Raw genomic sequence first — 16,547 nt, 5'->3', positions numbered from 1 at the left:
TAGTATTATAATTAGTATATTAATTACCCTTGCTATTCAAAGAAAAAAAAAAGCAGAACGTGCATTGACGTACACATCGATATATTGGACAAAAAATTATAAGAATTATATGTGTTCAATTGCATTTGCTCCAATTAAGCTAGGCAGCATACACAACCACAATCAAATGAGACACATTTGTAATTGTAGCTAGGCTACTCTTCCCATGATTATTATTTATTTAATGAAGTATAGTATATACTACCAAATATATATTTGTTCAATTATGATAGATGTTAGATGGCAAATAAATGAAAGAAAATAGAAAAGAAAAAGAAGATAAAATTAAATAGTAAGGAATAGCATGCTTTTAGGGTTGATGGGAATTGATGAATGAATATAGAATGATATGCATGGATATTATTTTATTTGAGAAAAGATTAATTATACATTTGCTTTTTGGGGATGAAAAGGGAATCAAATGTAGCAGGTTTCCATGAGCATTTCTGTCTCTTGGAATTTAGATCATGTGACTCTCTCTTTCTGTTTGCATGCATTCATAACTACCCAATTATACTTCTTTCAACAAAGGTAATTAAAAAGTGTAATATGTAATTTGGTTAATTAATCAGAGGTTCAATCATTGATGCCATAATATATATACACACTTGAAGCCCAAAACAGTTTTAAGAGTACCGGAGCATTATATTGAAGACACTAGCTAGCTTTTATTGAACTATTTAAGGTCGAGCTTGAGTTTGAATTAATAGTCTAACTTTATCGAGCTCAAACTCAAGCCCAAAGATGGAGCTTGGAATGTTTATCGAATCGAGTTCATGCTCATAATTAATCTTATCGAGCTTATGGTCATATTTAGGCCAATCTATTACTGTTTTGATTTTTAAAGATCTAGATAAAAAGTACTATAACATAAACATTACAAAATGTTTTGAACAAGTAATTTATTGGGAGATAGAAAGTTAGATGTTGGTTGAAATTATTTGACAATAACAAAAATGACAAAACACTAAATGTTGTTAGATAAGACAAATAAATTTGGCAAATTTACCTTGGGGCAAAAATCCCCACCACAACCTATGATAGCAAATTAGCAATACATTTAATATATAACGTAATAAAGATACTAGCACCATGTTACCTGCGCAATGTGGTGGTGGTCATCGTGGTAACGATGTGATGGTGAAGGTGATTGTTAATGGCAGAGGTGATGTCGAGTGGTCTAAATTATTGATGTAAAGGGTTAATGGATATATTTTAAAAGATAAATGATTGATAGTGTAATTTTAATATTAATGTTAAGTGAGTAGTGTATATAAAAACATTTTAAAAGGTGCTATGTATAAATATTACACAAGTTTCAACATGCATTTCTATAAGTAAAAGGCTATCGATTGCTTTCTACATATTACTATTCCACTAAACTAGATTATTGACCCGCGTAATACGCGAGTATTCATATATAATCTCTTATATAAATAAAACAAAACTTTTATGACATCATTAAATTTTAAAAAATGTTTACACGTCATTATTAGACTCATTCCTATTAATCATAATTTATTTTTTTAAACGACTTTCAAAATAATATCACCATACCTTTTCGTCTTAATATTATCAATTAGTCCGAGTATATTAAATAAAAGACAATTGTTATGACATCGTCATTCTATTAAAATAGCTTATTTGTCATCTTTAAATTCTTTCTTAAAGTTTAGGATTTTTTTTTTACTTAAGATATACGTACTTTGCTTCTTTAAATTTATTTCATTTTTTTTATATTCATAATGTACTTTTCTATAAAAACAAATATAAGTTTTTTATTTCCTTTTGAAAACTTTTATATTTTATACATCGTCTTTTAACTTTCAATCATCTAAATAATTTTATTCTAAAATACTATTAATTTATCCTCATATTATGCGGGTAAATAAGTTAATTATATTTATTCGAAATATAAGGTATAATATTCCGAGGTTATGAGTATGGTTGAACTATCCCATATTTTTTAAACATTAACGTAACTTAATATTATAAAACTTTTATTAATAAGTCCGGGTTGAACCCGGGTTAATCAGCTAGTTAATAACATGTTATCATTTCATGACATCATATTATTTGATATAAATAAAAAAAGTAATAAATATTTGATTTTATATATAAATATTTGATTTTTTACATAAGATGAGCTATTTGATTTTAAATAAGAAAAATCATATAAATATATTTTTTTACATATCATTTATTCTTCAATTTCATATTAGTAGAAAATATTAATTTTATGGAATCAAAATTCAGGGTTAAGTTTGGAACTTAAGATTATATACTAAGTCAACATTTATAATTTCATGGTATATAAAATACAAAGTCAATATAAAAGCTATTTGATTCGGTGAAATTTGAAATTAACTTAGCCTTCAATTATATGTTATAAATACGTATATTATAGTTTCAGTTGATATATGCATAACATAAAATCAAAACTTACAAATTAAATTTTATAGGTAAAGTTTATTCTTTTAAAACCTTTTCTAAATTTTTATATATACTTTTATTATCATATATTAATTTTATTTAAATACAGAAAGTTATGTTTTGTTTAAGATATCTCTTATATAAATAAAACCAAATTCTTATGACATCATGATTTTCTAAGCAATGCACACTTGTCATTATTAGAATTCTTTATACCAATTATTTATTTTTTATTGTATTGATCTATGACATCATCTTTGTTTAAAGTTTAAGTCATTTTCTAATTATTTATTATTTATAATTTATTTTTTGTCTAGCCTATGTCTTATGTAAATTAAAATATTGTGATTATTTTATTTATGATTTATTTCACTTTTATTTTTGGTTATTTATGATGTCATTTTTTCTAACAAAAAAAGTTTTACTTTTATTTTATAAAAACTCTAATAACTTATACATGGTCTTTTAAATTTCCGTCATCTACATATTTTTGTAATAACAGTTATTAAATTAAGGTTAAGTCATCAGATGAACAATGTACTTTCCGTCATTTACATGGTTGCCCATTGAACTGGATTATTGATGTGTATCACCCATATACTTTTCATTTTTTTACATGGTTGACCAACTGCTAACCTGATGACCTACTATAACATGTTAATCTATATTTACATGGTTGCTCATTGAACTGGATTACTAATGTACTTTCCCTCATTTACATAGTTACCAATTGAACTGGATTATTAGTATATATCACCAACATATTTTTCTATTTTTTTACTTGGTTAACTAAATGTTGACCTGATGACCTATTAAAAATGTAAGCATATCTACTATATGCTTGTACAGTTATTATATATTATTATAATATGGTTACATAATAATCTCCTTTATTTCTATCCATTGATTCCAATTGTTGCTTTTATATTGCAAATTTTTATGAAAAATTGATGAAACATAAGGTATAATATTATGAAGTTATGAGTAATATACATATTTTGTTGTTTACGCACACTAAATATATTTGATACAAAAATTAAAAGGTAGCTATATGCATTTTGCTTATCAAAACTATAAAATGTTTCAGTTAATTATAACATAGATATTTAAGTATATACCGAATCAATTTCATCGCAACTCCAGTGGCGAATACATGTTTTTACAAAACTTTTATTAAAATGCACCGGTTGAACCCAGGTTATTAGCTAGTAAAGTAGAAAGACTAATGTTGTATTTGACCAATTTTAAATTCAATGATGAATCATCATTTTGATATTAACGTTGTAACTAAAATTCGAAATTTATCTAATGATCATTGTTAATTTAAGACTCTCTTATTTATAAATGATGTCATCTTTCACTTAAGTTTGAGTTAAGTCGACTTTAAACCCTTCATATTGTGGATTGTATGAACTATTTTATTCAAACCCTCTCTTCAACTATCGTTCAAAATTTTTGTGAAAAGTTTATTGCGATTTATTAAAAAATTTCAACTTTAATTAAAATATCTTGTAAGAGTTCACTCTACAGTTTTTTAATTATTTATTTTGATAGATTATAGTTCTTTAGTCCGAACGCAAAAACAATTTTCACTGTAATTCCTAACCATAATCGCTTATTCCCTTTGATTTCTTACTAAGCCATGGTTTGTTTGTTTCCTTCAACTATTTTGTTGCTATATTTGGTATTTTTGTATTATTTTTTAATAAATTGTAGTGCATAATTTATGTGAATTTATATATAAATAAATTCTTTTTATTAGTTACAATTTTAAAAAACTTTACCATTTAAACAATAAGTGTATAGAGATATAATAAAATACAAATGATAGTAATAGATTGAAAAGAAATAATGCATGATAATGATAGTAATAGATTAGAAAGAATTAGCGCACAAATATACATTAAACAATAGCAATAATTATTATTTTATCGTTTAAGTTTGAATCTACCTTTTGTTTAAACTATAAAGTAGAATAACTAAAATTGTGTTTGACCAATTATAAAGTCAATGATTATAACATCATTTTGATCTAAGCGAAGTAATTTATACCATTAATATCTTATCTTTTAAAATATCTCCACTACCCTTTTAGATAAATTACATTTACAACAATCTGCACCACTCGACATCGCCACCATCACTAATAATTGCGACATCACCACTTGTCGCTAACACTACCTAAACGCCGTCACAATCACCACCGCCGCATCACGCAAGTACCGTGCTTTAAAAATGAATGCTCATCTAATGGTCATTATTTTTCCAATGTATAATTTAAGATTCTTTTATATATAGATGATGATATCTTTCACTTAAGTTTGAGTTAAGTTAATTTTAAGCCTTTCATATCTAAGAATTATATTAATTATTTTATTCAAACCCTTTCTTATTAACTATCATTCAAAATTTATGTTTTTTTGATTTTTTTAAAAACTATTTTAGTATATATTGCAGCACATAGTTTATGTGAAATTATGTTCAAGAAAAATTATTTTGTTGGTTATTAATTTATTATTTTGAAAAACTTTACCGCTTAAACAATATATGTATAGAGATAATATCTAGTATAAAACCTAAAATACAAATAATAGTATTAGATTGAAAAGAAACAATGCATGATCATGATAATAATATGTTCAAAAGAGTTAGTTTTTTTCTCCGTGAATATACATTAAAAATAGCTATTATTATTATTAGTTTATCTTTAAAGTTTAAATACCATATTCAAAATTGATGTTTGATAACAATAATAGAGCTATTAATATTAGCTATGTTAACAAAAAGAGAAAAAAAATATAATTTAAAACTTTATGTTTAATATAAATAGATAGATACCTTACATTTTAGTGTTAGTTGTTACATGCATAACATGTAGTAGTTAGAAATAGTATTTTTTTTATATTAGCCGATTAAATTATTGATAGATAAAAATCATTATAAAATTTCAATGCGTTTTATATTTTGTCTAAATAATTACGTAGAAGTTTTAATGTCGTGTTTGCTTAAAAATAAATTTGGTAATAATACAATTATTTTGATCTAAGGGTTGTAACTAAAAATTTGAACTCATCTAATTCTTGTTTTTTCATAAAAGAATTTAGCCTTAAAAAAATTAAATAGTGATCATAATAATAATATATTACTTAACCAATGGCATATAACTTAAAATATATCCATATTTCAACTGCATGATTACTGTTAACCGAAATCTAAATAACCACTAATGTAACTTCATGTTTTCTAGTGGATTTATTTTTACCTGGTTAAATATTTGTCAACCTATGATACTAAAAATATTTAACATGTCATTAGTTATATATGTTTCACGCGTATTACGGCAGTAATAATTTAGTTAATATTAATATTATTATCATTATTATTAATTTTATGGCACATGAATTTGAAGGGAAGTTTACGTGCACATGTGTTGTTATACTAATTATTTACGGCCATGATTAATAATAATTATATATGGTATATAATTTAAAGGGGTTTTTTGTCTAATCATATAAAGTATAAGTATTAATATTGTCATTTAATAAAGTTGAAATAATTAAATTTGATCTAATGGTTATAAATCAAAGATGGAACTCATCTAAGGGTTCTTATTTATTTATGGATGAATTTAGGACCTTGTTATATATATATATTGGTAGATTGGTAGATTATTCTATTATTAGGATATATATTAGCTATTAATCTATTGAATATATTATATTAAAATTATTGGGTAAAAAGTGTAAATTTGTAATGGAAAATCAAAAAGTGTAAATTAAATATAAAGAGGGATTTTTTTGTATAGTTATAAAAAGTATAAGTATTAATATTGTCATTTAATAAAGATGAAATAATTATATATATATATATATATATATATATATATATATATTGCCGGTAGAGCAGAGAGAAAAAAAGAATGAATTCTCTCACTTCTGATTGGCTGAGAGTTTTATTTTCTTGTATTCTGATTGGTTGGATTATATTTAGAAACTATTAAATGTCATTTTTATATTTGGTAACAACTGAATTTAAAGAAATACTATAAATAAAAAAATAGATTCAAATTCTTAATGAGTTGGAAATCTTTTAATATAACTTAACATTCATAAACTTATACTTCTGTAATACATCTGTACATTAAAAAAAATCAAAAGGCAATTTATATTTTGTTTGTAGCAAAGAAATTCATCAATTTATATATACTGTTTATTTATCAACAATGATTATTTATTTTCCCCACTAAAATAAACATTAAATGAACTAATATTAGATACATTCTTTTCTGTTTTAAGATTATAAAATCAATTAAAAAGTCTTTAATCTAATTCGGTACGTGTGTTTCTAAAATATTTATTAAGTTGTTTTTGTTTAAACTTTATCCTCGTGGCATTTTACACTTTAGTGAAATGCGCTTAATATAATGGTACGTGTGTTTCTTAAACGTTTATAAAGTTGTTTTTGTTTATACTCCATCCTCGCGACATTTCACATTTTAGTGAAATTGACTATCGAGAGTTGAAGAGTTAGCCCTAATTGATTAACGATCGGGTATTAAACTAGGGTGGGTTGAAATTTACCAAAAATGGAATGGGACAGTCATTCGAAAATGAGCTAGACTCGACTCCGGTCAATCCGGGTTGACCAGACTAATACATGGGTTGGCGAGTTCATAGGCCCAACTTATTATAATTTTCAAGTAAAAATATCAAATCAACTTTTTTGTGGTTTATAAAAGGTATGTAGATATGTAAATAACGACTATTGTTAGTAAAGCTGTCAATGAGTTCGAGTTGGCATGTTTATGGATAAAAAACCTGTGACCCTGACCCAACCCATTAAAAATTTCAGGTCAAAATTTTCAACTCTTACCTACAACAGTCAACCCAAACCAGCCCATCAACTTAAAAAAAAATTGGTTTGGCGGGGTAGTAGGTCGAGTTTTGGGTTGGCGGGTCAAATAGGCTGGTTGATTGACGGGTTGGCGACTTAAGGTTAAGTCAAATAAGTCATATGAGTTATGGGTTGGTAAGTTGATTTCAGGTCAAATGGGTTGATGGGTCGACCTGTTAAAAAAATATTATATAAACTTAAAAATATTTTCACGTTGGAGGGTCAACCTGTTAAACCAATAGGTCAACCGCAACCTAACCCGAAAAATAAGGTTAGTGGGTTGGCGATTCGAGATTTCACAACCCTAACTCGGTTATTTTCGTGAGGGTTTCAGTTCTGGTTTCAGTTTGAGTCGAGTAATGACAACCCAAATTGTTATGGTTGTCAATCGGGTCGATCTGTATCGAGTTGGCTTTGGGTCAAGTACTCAAGTGGGTTTGACGAGTCAAATAGGTTGTTTTCGAGTAACCCGGTCACCGACCGGGTATTAATCTAGTTAAATTTGATCTAATGGTTCTAAATCAAAGATGGAATCCATCTAAGGGTTCTTGTTTGTTTAAAAATGAATTTAGGACCTTGTTATATATATATTGGTAAATACGTGCAATTGCACCCCACTCCAGGAACAGTTGAATAGACATGGCTGTATTATGTTAATTAGGCTGGGCTCATATACGTATATTTGTTTACATCTGAAAAGGTAATAAAAAGAATGTGCAATTTTTTTTTTCACGACAAATCTAGGTTCAGCGGCATTGTCGATCTTCTCATGTAAAATGTAAACGAAAGTATCTTTAAAAAACAATCTCTTTGCTTTATGAAGGATTATTTCAGAAATCTTTTCTTTGTGTCATCTGTCACGATGATTGTTGCTTGTATGACGATATGTGAATGGTTTTATGTGATAAGTCATAGGGTAACACTAAAACCGTCATATATATATATATATATATATATATATCATGTCTTTTGAACATATCGGCAAACACATAAACATCCACAATTTAATTTGTCTTCGCTTTTGCAACCTAAAATTACTAGTCATGTGAGGGAGATTTTGACCATATTAGATTAAAATCAATGATCAAGATTCAAAGGTAATCTTTGAATATTAACCCTTGATTTTGATCAAAGGGTCGAGATATATCCCTCTCGAAATAAATCTAGTCCGTTTTAGGAGAATTTCCTAAGATAATAATCAACTTACTGTACTTGAATAAAATGAGATAACGGTGTTCTTGACAAGTCACCTTCACTAGGAATCTATCATGAATGTCCATCTGACCATTAACAGTAAAGAGATGAAACGTATTATTATTATTTTATTTTTTTTGCAATTAAAGTAAGTGCCACGCTTGTTGGGAAAAGTTCATGATTCCATTTTGCAGGGTGTGTTTTGAAATCGAACTAACAAACTACTTGTTTAAATCCAACTAAAAACTCATGTAATTTTCAAGTTTAAAATGATCAAAGAGCATGATTCGATTAATCTTAAAAAAATAAACATCTATTTAATGAAACTATATATTTCAGCTTTGCTTTGAAATATGTAATGTTGTTTTTTAAGACTTTGCATAATAACCTTTTTTATCTGGAAACAGAGCATGTTCCGATTCTTCATTCTAATTTAAATCCAAATGTTCACTTATGAATGTTCTATTTAATTTATATTGCCAAATATATTTTACACTGACATTACATTAGTTAATTTCGTGCAAACAAAGAAACATTAATCCTGGGTCTCTACTTTTTTTTTTTTCTTCTTATATTGTCACAAATTAAAAACTCTGGAAAACAAAATATACAAGACGTTTAACAATATTCATTTCCTAGCATGCCCACTATTATTCGAAGTATTGTACATTTGTACCAGCCTCTATATATGCTAGATCGATTACTCTTAAGTCTAATCAACCAAACCACGTATGTATCTTCCAGCCATGTTCAATCACTAGCGCACCCAGATATATATGACGAAGTTAGCTAGGCTTATGATTAGATGTGTAATTTCTTGTATTCTAGCTAGATTTGTAATTGTTATACTTAATTTGGCCACTAGTAGTAGTACCTTGTTAGTCGGCTTTTATAATTAATATATTTCTACCGTTCTAAAAAGAAGCTAGGCTTGGGATAGATAATTGAGGATATTAATTGGTTTAATTAATTAGCTAAGAGTAGCATTGCTACTTAACTCGACAGACCTAATTAAAAGGATCATGTTCGATCTATATGTTCAATTTTGACACATTAATGAAAATCCTGGAATTCTGAGATGGGTGGTGGATCCAGGCAAGCCTTGGAATGGTCTAGTATATTAACAAGACTTTAAGGACAAACGGTATCTTTAACCATTTCAAAGAATTGAACTTGCCATGACCTTTCTAATGATCCTATGCTTTTTGGGAATGTGTCCCATATTTTCGGCCCATGACACAAAAAAACTCATCACCGGGTAAAAATAAAAAAGGGCAAGCTAGCAAAAACTTTTATAAGAAAATTTTCCCCATATTGAGGCTTTGATTGCGATATCATGAGTTCTCGATCCTAGGGGATATTTACTGATCATTGATTAACAATGATGAGGCTTGTATTGAATTCATGATGGATATATGTCATGTCCCCAATAAATGTATCAATATATGTTTTTTGGATGTGATTGAAAATATATGAAGATAGATAATAGATGCTTTTACTCTCAATCCAAATTCGATCTTTATAACTTGCTACCCAAAGACACTACACTTTGTACCTTTTGTTAATTTACATCGCAATGACATTCTATAATATATGGGGTCGATCTCAAGATGGATCCAACAAATCCAATTGGAATGTAGGGTCGTTAAAATAGTTGCTACCAGAGTATCGTAATATATATATATATATATATAGCCAAAAAATTAGGTTGTGCCTAGCTTTTATTGCAATCACTTCACAAGTGGAGGTCGATGATGTTGCAATCGGGTTATTGTTTTTAGATAATTAGTATGAGGTGAATTGCTACTCCGATTATTGTCTGTCTAAAGGCGATGGATTATTGGTTAAATGTTATTATTAACGAACAATAGGGTGGAGTGTCGAGTTTGTATATATGCGAATTAGGCATGTAGTTTAACATTGGTTGGTAGGGGTGTTACATAATTGTCTACCTAAAAGTGGCAACCATGGCATATATAATATATAATATATAATATAAGATTATAAATAAGTTGGCAATAACTTTATTCTGTTAAAATGTTGTACGCTTATATAAACTTGATTTAATGATTTTGGATCTTTAATTTACATCTTATGTAAGTACTGATGTTTCTTTTTATGATGATACCAAGTTAGCTGGTCGAATCGTTCAAATTTTACACGTTAAACAGATGTTTGAATCTTGCTAGTTGTAAATCCGGTCATCTATAAACCCCAGTTGCTAATTAGGTTAATTGAGGGGTTTTCTGCCTACGATCTCTCTTCAGTTTGGAGGGAGCAAGACCCGGTTAGAATAACCGACTTTTCTTACCACGTCGGTCTTATTTTGATCGTCGGGGAGGTGTTTTAATCGAAAGTCGTCATGCAATCTTATTTTCTATTTTTAGTTGTCTTGTCGAAAGATAGTTTATAAATATATAATATCGTTACCAAAAAAAAAAAGCTAATTAATGTTTCATATGATTATTGTATACATATAAAATGTAACAATGCATAATTGTTAGTAATGTAACATAATCAAACAATTGATCATAAATCAAATAATACCGGAAATCAGTGGCGGAGCCACCTTGGCAATAGAGAGGGTCAAGGCCCACCCTCACAAACGAACTATACTTATGATTCATAGGTAAAAGGTTTATCAAATATTGATTCTCTACTCTATATAGTTGGCCCACTCCATCAAAATAGAAAAGAAAAATACCATGACTGAATTGGCCCACCGGAAAAAAAATATCTGTCGTTTTTGATAGACTTTTCAATTTTCATATCCTTTTTTACTTATTTCAATGATTTAATCTAACTCAGCCACTTAGGTAGTTAGGTATATTAACTTGTACATTGCATTAAGTTTCTTTATTTTTTTATTTTAGTCTAACAAATGTATACTAATATATTGATATATGTTGTGATTGTGAAATTTTTTGTTTTATGTTTAATATTTGGGTTTAGTATTTATGAAAGTAACTAACTATGGACGGATGTCTATAGTGTGAAAAAATTAGAGTTGTATTCATTGTATGTAATGAACCTTAAAATTTTGTGCATTGTGTGTATCCCACCAATAAAAAAGTTACAAGTAGCAGCTTATATGGTTGTCACATATACCCGAATACATACAATGCACAAGATTCAAAAATTAATTACATACGATGAACATAACTTTAATTTTTTCACACTATAAACATTCTTTAATAATTAGTTATATTTGTAGATACTAAACCCTTAATTTTTTTTATTTTGCCTTAAGCTTTTTTTGGTTTTTTTTATCATTCAATATGCCTGTGGTTGATTTGATAATTTTTAGCTTTTATTACTCGTTGTTTAGTTTTAGCTATCAAATTTCATTTTTGACAATGCAGCTAGGTTGATTAAATTGTGACCTATTCAACTATGAAAGCGTGGAATGCATCATGAAGTTTAAATAAAGATCATAACCTAAGACTTACTGTGATAGGTTATAGTTATTTTTATCAAGTTCACAACCTAAGACGTACTGTGGTAGGTTGCTGATATGATACTATTGATGTATTTGTAATGCAAACTTACATTAAAATGATTTGTACATTTGTTGAGTTAAACATCAATGAAGAAATGATCGATTTTATGTCAAGATAATAATGTAAGATTTATTTGATACATTATTGTGATGACAAGTTAGTACGGATAATTTTTGATTGCATATTCGAGTAGATACAGGTTTTTAGTAACGGGTATCTACAGGTTTATGTTTCTGTAAATTTCTGGAATTTTTCATTGTTTAAATTTCTGGAAAATTCGCGAAATTTGGCTAAGGAATGAAGTTTATGTGGATTGAAATCTGAAAATTCGAAATCACCTCGTGTTGACGTCAGCATGCCTCGCGTTGACGTCATCACGAATCCCACGAACTGAGTGTTCGGCCCGGCCCATGTGGATTCGAATATATATATGGGTTATTACTATTCATTAATTACCATTAATCGAATATTAACCCTAAGTAAATCACACGAACTTCGTCTCCTTCGTGCTACTATTCATCCGCTCCCTATTTCGATCGATTCCTTCTTTCTTCATGTTATTCATCCAGATTTGTTGGTATAATTCAAATCTAGGATGATTGATTGATGTTTTGACTATAAGAATTAACGATTACAAGTCGTTATTATGCCTGATTTTCGTTTTTACCTCGCGTGAACAGTAACTCGGACGAACCACGAATTAGATCTTTGATTTTTGATGATTTGGACTTAAATTGGACTTAATATTAGATTAATTGATGTTTAAACATGTTAAATCTAACAAAGTTTAAGAAAACAAGTGTTAAATCAAGATTAATCAAAGAAATTTGTGTTTCGGTCACTATTCACACGAAGAACACGAACCAACTTCATGTTCATCGAATTAGTTTCGATTTTGTTTTCTGGGCATACACGAACCATAAACAAGTCCTCGATGATGTTTTTGTTTAATTTTAACATCGTATGGAGATGATTTACTTCGGGTTTCTGGGTTTCGTTTGAAGCTCGTGCTGACGTCACGACGAAGGAGATCTTACTCGTGATGACGTCATCACGAAGCAGAAAGCCAAAACCCTAATTGTTATTTCATTTATACTAACTTTTGTTTTTCTTGTCGTTTTTGTCTGTTTTTGTGCAGGTATGGCGGGACAAGGTAATAATGCTCGTGTGTTTGTCAAGGAGCACAATGCTGCACTCGATCTCAGTATTACTCAAACTGGGTGCACATCAGAGTTTCACGGTGTCCTACAATTTCTTGCACGTTCTCGTGTTCAGTTTGCAGTAACAGAGAACCCTCCGTTGGTGATTAGTCTCATTCGGGAATTTTGGAACTCCGCCCGTTCAGTGCAGATGGGTGATCATACGTACATTCGCACTACTGTTGGAGGATGTTCATTCTCGTTCTCGGCTGGAGACTTACGGACGATATTACACTTAGGTGATGTCGAGATAGAGCAAGGTCCGACTGATTTTTCAGAAGAATTTTGTGACGGTGTTCTACGTCGTATGGGGTATACTGGTGCTATTTCTAACCCATACTTCAGGAATCATCTTCGTGGAAAATGGAAGCTGCTTGCTTATTATTTGTTGAGGTCCATTAGTCATCGGAGTACAGGCTATGACCAGATGAATATCCAGAACGCTTCTCAGATGGTTGCTTTGGTGCTGAACAAGCCATACAACTTTTCTCAGTACATTTTTGATAATTTGGAGAAGTAGTTGAGGTCATTTGGTACAGACAAGAAATTCTTTCTGTTTCCAAGATTTGTGATGATAATCATTCGTCACTTTGCAGCTGAATTGCCATTTGACGGTCCTACGTTCAATTTAGGTCGTCTTACTTATAAGGCATTTGTTGAAAGTTTGAAGCACTTGTCGGGTAGAGATCATCCGATACATGTGGATAATCCACCATTGTTCGGACATTTGATCAATCCTAACTATGTTGCACCCAGACAAGGTTGGGAAGATGAAGAACCCGTTGCTGCTGCTGCTGGTGGTGATGATCAGGCTCAAGATAATCCTCAGGAAGAGCGAGCTGATCAGTTTGAGGGACTTAATGATGTTCCTTTGTTTGCTGGAAATCTGGAGGATAATCCAGATATAGATGCTCTTATGGAGGATATTGATGATCCTACAAATCTTGTACCACCATTTACTGGAGTTTCTGTTTCTACCTCTGCTCCAGTTGATGTTGATGTTGGTTCTTCTGAAGTTCCGGTTAATGTTATTGAGGATTCGGAAGATGAAGAAGAGGAAGAGAGATTGCCAAAGCGAAGAAGAAGACAAGAAAGATCTCAAGTTGAAGTTGATAGAGAATTTGCTGCTTATAATGAAGCCATGGAGAGGTCTCATGCACCTAATGTTGGTGATACTCCATTGGTTGCTGCTTTAAGAGCTTCAGTTTCTGATGTTCCTGGTTCTGTGTCTGCTGCTTCTGCTTCTGTTGTTGTTGGGGAGAGAAGGTCAAAACCAAAGTTTATCATTAGAGGAATTGGTTCTCGCGCACAAGTTGTTACTGAGGCTACAACTGTTACGATTCCTACTGTTCCGGAGTCTACAGTTCGTCAAGAGCCAGAGCTGACGCTTGTTGCTCCTAGGCCTTCGTCTGCTCCTATTCAGGCGACAGTTCCTGTTTCTACTGTCATGGGACGTCTGTTGGCTCCTCTGCAAAGACCATAGATGTCTCCCACAGGAACTTTTAGTGTTCGTATGCCTTCATTTGAAGCTACAATGCCACCTCAGGCCTCTACATCTAATGTTGCTTCTACGTCACGTCCAGTTGCTCCTGTTCAAGTGCAGGTGAGTCATTTGTTTTCAGAGAAGAAGATGTTGGAGATGAGGGTCACAGCTTTGGAGAGTTAGCTAAAGCTCCAAGCTGCTAAGCATCAGGAAGAGATGGACATAATGACAGCTCTTGTTCATTCTCTTGGTTCTAGACTTGACCAATTCTTGGCTCAAGGGGGTTATAAGAGTGGTTGTAAGGATGATGAGCTAGCAAGGAAGTCAAGAGATGATGATCATGAAGATCAAGATCCAGCTCAAGGTCCTAATCAAGCACAACCATCAGTTGGTGAGCCAGAGAATAGAGATCAAGGTCAAGGTCAAGATGCTGATGATGATGCTATGGATACAGAGACTGCAAACATTCAGGGGGAGTCATCAAGACAAAGAGAGTCAGAGATTGCTGGTACAGCTGGTGCTAGTATTTCTAGGACTCAAGATAAAGGCAAAGTTGTGATGACCGCTCCAGATGCAGATCCTGATGATCCTAACAATGATGATGAGGAAGATTCCAATTCAGGTAACTCCGATTCTAATTCTGATAGAATAGAAAGAGAGATTCGAGAAAAGCTAGAGAATGATCCTCATAATCATATAGAAAAAGAAAATCTTAGCAAAGGAAAATCTACTTAAGATAGTGAGTCAACTAAGACTGATTCTACTACCAATGCCTCTACAGAGTCAGATTTGTACCCTTTAATTGTGCATAGACTAGAAAAGAGATTGGGATATGATCCACAAGCTCATATGAGAGCTAGAGCAGAGATTATGGATTATGATGATTATTATGATCCAGGATCACTTAGAGATCAAATGAAAGAACAGTCAGGGTTAACTCATACATCTTCAGAGTCAAATTCGGATTCGGATTCGGATTATGAACCTTAGTGCTAATGATTTTTGTTTTTTTAATAATTATAAGATAAATATGAATGTATTTGTTACATTATATTTTTGATATAATATTATTGTTGTAAGTTAAAATAAATAAAGATTATAAGATAAATATTAATGTAATCGTTGCATTATATTTATGATATAGTATTATTTATTTTAATTTCTTTTATGTATTTATACTATTTTATTATGTCTTGACTTATAATTCATGTTCTTTATCTTTGTATATGTGAATCATTTGAATTGCAGATAAGCTTCAAAGGATAGGTGCATTGGACGATCTTGATGCTGAAGAAGATTTAGAAAGTATCAATGATGAAGATATGGAAGAAGGGGAGTTCATTACTTCGGAAGCTGATAGAAAAAGGTTGCTTGAGACACCTTATGACTTTGATCGTGTCTTTAATGAAGATGAAGTCATTCAAGTCGAACCAATAGCTGAAGTGGAACATCTCAATCTCAATCCAATCAGAGACAGTCCAGATGAACCTAAGAATGCTGCAAGTTTGAGGTTTGCTGTATATGCAAATATAGTTGATGAAGGACATGATAATATTTTTGATCTATACTGGAATATAGATGCTACACGAGAGGTTGATCTTGGAAGATTTAATATACCTCCGGTGCAGCAAGATCACAAGTTTATTGTTAATAGACTAATTCCAGGTTATAGAGGACATACTAGTTTGGTAATACGTGATACGTATAAACCATCAATGTTTTAGGAATTTATCTCAGACCAGGATGCACCCAAGTACTTCTCAGTGATACAAAGTTGGTTCTATGATCATAGAATCAAATTGTTTA

Source organism: Erigeron canadensis, chromosome 5 (assembly GCF_010389155.1).
Source record: "Erigeron canadensis isolate Cc75 chromosome 5, C_canadensis_v1, whole genome shotgun sequence".
In the NCBI taxonomy this organism is placed as follows: domain Eukaryota; kingdom Viridiplantae; phylum Streptophyta; class Magnoliopsida; order Asterales; family Asteraceae; genus Erigeron; species Erigeron canadensis.
The sequence above is the reverse complement of the archived record's forward strand: the minus strand, read 5'-3'. Positions refer to the sequence as shown.